The following is a 7068-nucleotide window of genomic DNA, read 5'->3' as shown; positions in this document are numbered from 1 at the left end:
ATATATATATATTTCAACATTAAGAAAACAAGAATATTTACCACCAGACCAATAAGCAGCATCATGATAGGTGGAGAAAAGTTTGAGGTTGTCAATTGTTTCATCTTACTTGGATCTACAATCCTTGGCACTGGTATTAGGGAAATCTGCTGTAAAGGACTTCTCCAGAGTGCTAAAGAGAAACTATGGAAGTCTAAGGGGCACCTGATCCAAGCTAGGGTCTTTTTAATTGCTTTCCATGAGTCTGAAAAGCTGGAAAATGACTAAGGATGACAGAAGAATTGATGACTTTGAGTTGTGGTGCTGAAGAAGAATATTGAATATTCCATGAACTTCCAGAAGAATAGACAAAATATGTCCTGGAGAAAGTAAAACGAGAGTGCTTCTTGGAGGCAAGGATGATGAAGCTCCATCTCCCTATGTTGGGCATGTTTATTCGGAGAGGTCAGTGCTTGGAAAAGGACACCATGCTTGGAAGTGCAAGAGAGGAAGACCCTAGGTAAGATGAATTGACACAGTGACTGCAGCAATAGGTTCAAATGTGTCAGAGATAATAAGATTGGCTCAGGATGGGGCAAAGTTTAGAACTAATTTTCCATAAGGTCACCATAAGTTGCAGTCAACTCAATGGCATATAACAACAAGATCTATACATATATAAATTGTTCACCATTTGAACTAATATGTAGCTAATAGTATGTCATCGTTATTGTTGTTGTTGTATACTGTTGAGTTAGAATTGATTCATAGCTGACCCTCTGGAAGTTTCTAGAGGCAGTTAATCACATCAGAGGAGATTGCCCATCCTTCTGCCCCAAAGCAGTTGATGTATTGGAACCATGTGCCTTTGGGATTGCAGCACAGCTTCTTGCCACTATGCAACCCATCAAGTTAACTGTGATGCATAGTGACCCTATGAACAACAAATCTGAGCTTTGCCATATCCTATACTATCCTTACTATCTCTTATATCTTGAGTCTGTTGTTATAGTCACTATGTCAATACATCTTGATAGGATCTTCCTTTCTTTTTATGACCCATTGCCTTGCCCTGATGCTGTCTCTCTTCAAGGGCTGGTTCCTACTGAGAACATGCCCAAAATAAGTGAAGTGAAGTTTCATCATCCTTGCCTCTAGGACAGATCACTCTGGTTGCACTTCCTTCAAAACGAATTTTTTTTGTTTTTTTATTTTTTATTTTTAAAGGGTATATTCAATACTCTTCACCAACCCCACAAGTCAAAGAAATTGATTCTTTGGTTTTCTTTCACTGTCCAAATTTCAAATGCATAAGAAGCAACTGAAAATACAAAGGCTTAGATCAGACACACATACCATATTAATGTTATTTTTGTCATCTGTAATTAAGTTGGAAGTGACCCATAGCTGACCTACCAGCAAGTTTTCAGAGACAGTAAGTTGCATGGGAGGAGATTGCTCATCCTTCTTCCATAGAGTAGCTGGTAGATTTGAATGACATGACTTTGATCATAATAATAGGCCTCTGATAGAGTGGCAGAAAAATTAAAACCCTTCTAAATTATTAAAAAATATCAAGCTTACAGAAGCTGGTACAACTTTCAAGACTTGGTCAATCTAGAATTAAAATTATCCCTGTGACTCCACCTTCAGCTAAACAATAGTTAGGACTATAAAATGATCAGTAACATAGGGAAAAACACAGTCCTTAGAATAATCAATTACTCAGGATCAAAAGGGCAGCATTTTCACAGGGTTAAAGCTCAGAAGGTGGGAGGGAATATGAAAGAAGGAGGAATGTAAATGGGAAACTCATGTTTCCCATGTAAATGTAAATGGGAGGAAGTTGAAAGAGTGGTGTTAGAGCATAGATATGAACTTTGTCTTTCAGGGCAGCTTTTCTAGGATTATTTTAATGTGGATGACTGACTGACCATGTGGGTGGGCAGGACTATGTGAATAGGGTATGTTGGCTTATCCACAAAATGATTGGCTATCTACCATTCCACAAGAGGACTGGTCAGTCTCCACAACCTACAAGACAGTTAGCTAATCTCACCAATAAATTGAACAGCTATAACGGCAGCGATAGAATCCTCTCCATCCAGAGAAGAGGAAAGAAACTTTCCCCACCCCAGTGAGGAAGAGGCAGGAAAATGTAGGACACATAGCAGTCATGACCAAATAGGAGACATTAAATGATATGAGACCTTGGGGCAGAGGGGAGAGCCAATATTGGTAGGACTGAGGACTCTGATGAACAACTGAGGGGGAAGCCAGTATCTGCAGAACTGAAAACTCTGTTAGACAATTGGGGAGGGAAACCAATATTGGCAGGACTAAGAACCTGGGAACACTTTGGGTCATGAGATTTGATGCTGAGGTGCCTGCATGTACATTTTAGGAGCAGTTTTAACTCTATTCTGTTACTAATCTGGATTATAACCTTTTGACTCCCTCAATATGGTTCTGTGTGGTCTGTGAGCTGTCACATCAGATTTTTGACCCAGCAAAGCAATGGAATTGGTGTTGAGATGCGAAGAAGGAGGCATGGGAACATAGGGGACATGTCTGACCTCATGGGTATTAGTTTTGTATTATTGGCACTGTGAACAGGGACAGTTCCTCTCTGCAGAGTTGGTAAAGATCAGATATGGTGCTACCCATTTGGCTCTTGCTCTTTTTACAATCAGCAATGGAATCTATATTAGAGAACAGAATTTGTATGAATTCTCCAAAGTACTGAAAAGTAATGAAGTCAGTCTGGAGACTAAGGTGTTCCTGATTCAGGCCATGGTCTTTGCAATTACTTGCTATGGATCAGAAAGGAGGACAATGTAGTCATCATGGATGACAGAAGGAGAATAGATGACTTTGAGCTGTGGTGCTGGAGAGGAGTAGTGAATAGACCGTGGACTGCTAGGAGAACAAACAAGTTCATCCTAGAGAGGGTGAGACCAGGCTGCTCCTTGGAGGCAAGGATGCTGAAGCTCCGCCTGACATACTTTGGACATGTTGCATGGAATATCATGCTTGGGAGGATGGAGGAACAGCACAAGAGAGGAAGATGATCAATGAGATGGATTGATTCAGTGATAAGGGTGATGGTGGTAGGTGTGTCAGAGACATTAAGATTGGCACAGGATAGAGCAGGGTTTAGGGCTGTTGTACATAGGGTCACTATGAGTTGCAGGCAACTCAACGGCACATAACAAGAACAACAATTGCATGAAAATCAAGTTGCTTTTTAAGCTTTCATTCAAATCACAGTAAGAAGTTTTAAAATAAGTTAATCAACCACGAAGGGTATAAAATGCAAACTACATCTCTTCCATTAAAAGATAAATGTAGCCATAAATAAGAGGATAAATTACTGGGGAAAGTTGAAAGATTATCAAAAGATTAATCTTGAAAATACAACATTTCTTTGCATGAATTAAAAAGAAATATTTCTATATCTGCTGAGTGCCTTTTCCCATTCCTCTCAGAATACCTCTGAGGTATTGTCTTTATTGTAAATGTTATGAAAACAAAGCACAGAAGCAGTTAAATATATAATCTCCTCTGTCAATAGAGTTGTCGTCAATCTAATTTAGATCAGACAAATTCACTAACAAGAAGTAAATTCATTTTAGACATTGTTGTATAACTATTTGTTTAGAGTGTGTGAATGAGCTTTTGTTGTGGGAAATTATTGCTATTTCACTCATTTCTTGCTTAGTCACAAGTATAGATAAAAAGTTATCGGTCAAATAGCAATTTTTTTAAAGTATTGCCTTCATGAGCACTTTCCATCAATTTATTTTACAGTTTTTATTTCTTTAATTATGTTTCCATGTTAAATTTAATTATATTTACTAAAATTTGTCTCATGTTTAATGAACTTAATAATAAGAAAATGGAACCTTAAAAAATTCAAGAAAATGGATTTAGAAATGAAGTCCATCAGGAACAGTATTACAACAGCTTAGGTAAAATTGGGTGGAGATCTTTGGTGCTGCAAATTGTTAATGCACCTGGTTGCTAGCCAAAAGCTTGGCTACTTAAGTGCATCCAGAAGAAAGTCTTGGCTAACTACTTCGAAAATTATTCAAGTATTTGAATTAACCCTATGAACCCGGAGAAAGGATGAAAGTCACACAAGTGTTGAGGACTTCGTTCATAGGGTCGCTATGAGTCGCCTATGACTCGACAGCACTTAACAACAACAAAAACATAACATTTTAAAGGGAATATATGATTAGGTATTATTTGCATGACAAAAATCCAGAATAAGAGCTGCATAGTAAAGTGGCCTGGGGTGGGAGAGGATTGTATAACAACGAAAAAAACTTTTTTTTCTTTTCAAAGAGAAAAGCAAACTGGGGGGAGGGTGGGCAGGGAAGAAAAGTGTACAACAATGAATGAATGGAAATCCAAGTTCTCTGCAATCATCCATTAAAATTTCAATATAAAATAAATAAACAAATATTCAAGTATTCAAACACTTCTGAAAGGCTTTTAAAATGCTTTAGAAGAAAATCCTGGCTGTCTACTTCTGAAAATCCAATTATTTAAAACCTTGTGGGGCAATTCTATTCTATAGAATTTCTAGGAATCAGAATAGATTCAGTGACAACTGACTTTGTTGTTGTGTGGTGTCCCATCAGAACCAACCCAATAGCTGACCCTTCAATGGGTTTCCAGAGGCATTTAATCACACTGGAAGAGATTGCCCATCCTTCTTCCAAGGTGCTGCTGGTGAATTTGAACTATGTGCCTTGAGAATTGCAGCACAGTTTCTTACTACTGGGCCACCAGAGCTTCCTGACTTTAGAGAAGACAACTGACTTTGTTGTTGTTGTTGGGTACCATAGAGTCAGACCCAACCCATAGCTGACTCTTCAAAGGGTTTTCAGAGGCATTTAATCACATGGGAAGAGATTGCCCATCTTTTTCCCGCAGAGCAACTGGTGGCCTCGAACTAAATGCTTTTGGAATTTGCAGTTCATCTTCTTGCCACTAGGCCACCTGAGCTAGCGAAGTATTAATGAAGGAGTGATTTAGAAAAGAGCCCATGCGTGAGAATGACTGACATGTGCCTTACATCAGAGATATTATTAACAGAACTTGTTACCTGTCGGGACACAGCAGAAGAAGAAATGATTGAGAGGACTGAGATATTAACAGAAGTAGAAGACATGAGAGAAGAGAGACAAGTGTGAAAGCAAAAGCTGATACATTTGATTTGCAAAACCATTGAATTCAACTGTAGACAGGTATGTCTAGGGGGCTCTTACATATCAGAAACTTCATTTTGACAAAGAGATAGGAGTGAAGATACACTTTAGAGTAATTTTTATTGAGGTAGTAGTTGAAGCTGTGTTGTTGTTGTTGTTAAGTGCTGTTGAGTTGGAACCAACTTAACTGACCCTCCAGCAGGTTTTCACAAGCGGTAAATAGCATAGAAAGAAATTGCTCTTAGACCCACGTGTCTGTGGGATTGCAGTGCAGCTTCTTACCACTAGGCCACAAGAGCTCCCAAAGAAGGGAACAAAGAGGGGAATTTTAAAAGAGAATGGAAACCAATTTAAAAAAGACAGAGAAAGAGAGAGAGTAAATGGATCATGACAAGTCAAGAGAAAATAGCAGTTACGGGCAATTCTTTGTAAAAAGAAACATTGGAATCTGAAAAGAAAGCATTAAGAAGTTTGGAGATGAACTAGAAAAGGTCCATGATCCCAAATGGGCTGGAGCAAGGAGATGGTCAACAGTGTTAACTAGAATTAATTCCTATTGCCATGTACTGTGAAGTCTATTCCAACTTACAGTGACTACATGACATCATAGAGCTGTCCTATAAAGTTACTCATAGAGCTGCTCGTGGGTTTGAACCACTTACATCTCTGTAAATAGGTGAGTACTTAATTATTGTACCACCAAGGCTCATTGATGAATCCCAACGACACACATTTATGTCCGTACACAGAAATCAATATCATTTTGTACCCTTCTTTGCCCAAATAAACATCTCTGTTGGGCCAGAGATAAGAAGTGGCACTGCCAATTGAAAGGCAGGCAGTTCAAAATCGCCAGCTGCTCCACAGGGACAAATATGGACAGCCTCCTCGCATGTGATTTACAGCCTCTGAAAACCCACTGAATGGTCAGCTATGAGTTGGTTCCCACATGACGGCAACAAGCACATTTCTTTGCACATCAGAATCGTGCGTGATTATCTCTTAGCATTTGCTCATCATCTTTACCCTGCTTTCACTGCTTTCCTTCCTTGGAAGTTTCTGAGCCCTTTCATTTTGACTTGAATTTTTGTGGTTACTTTAGCAGCTTTGAATGGTTTAGGGGGGATTTTTCTTTTTTCTTCTCTTGCCTCTGTACTTGTGGAAAAACAAAGTGCACAGACTATTTAAAGCAGCCTATGGGCTAATCCAACAATGATGTTTAAGAATGTCAGAGAAAGAAATGAAACCAAGCCCACCAGGGCAAATCACTAAGGCAGGCCCCCTGTGTTCTTTTTTAGGGCAATCCAACACCAAATAATAATAATACCATATGGGTTAGAATCTGGAAACAGACCAATCCCAGTTTTCCACTATTACCTGGAAATTACTTCAGTTCTCCAGAATTACCTTTCAGGAAGAAACTTCTAACTCTTTCTCAGTTCCTCCCACCTTACTTTATGTTGTAATTATGTCTCCATTGATCTAGCCATTTTGCATCAGCCTAAAATAACTGAAAGCAGTTTGACTTTTGAAAAAGTTACTACATAACTTATGTTGAATGCATTATCTACTTGCAGACAGTGATAGTCTTCTATTTGTCATAATCACATTTTCATGTCATAATGTATCGTACATCAGCAGCCTGTTGGCAGTGCCTATAGTTTTAGTGTGGGAAACTTGTAGAAATGGGTGCAGTTTGGTTTCAATTTTCTTGTTAATAGAAATCATGAATGTGGTAGTGTAATACAGCACGAAATACCTGACTTTAATCTGTCCATTTTAAGTGTAAAAGCAAAATTGACTTTACAGAGAAGAGGCTGTATTTAGCTACTTAATGGTTTTCTGTTTTCTCATTTTTTAATAATATTTT

This window comes from Elephantulus edwardii, unplaced genomic scaffold (assembly GCF_000299155.1).
Source record: "Elephantulus edwardii isolate Elephantulus edwardi_28Jun2011 unplaced genomic scaffold, EleEdw1.0 scaffold00227, whole genome shotgun sequence".
Taxonomy (NCBI): Eukaryota; Metazoa; Chordata; class Mammalia; order Macroscelidea; family Macroscelididae; genus Elephantulus; species Elephantulus edwardii.
This window is presented reverse-complemented; position numbering follows the sequence as displayed.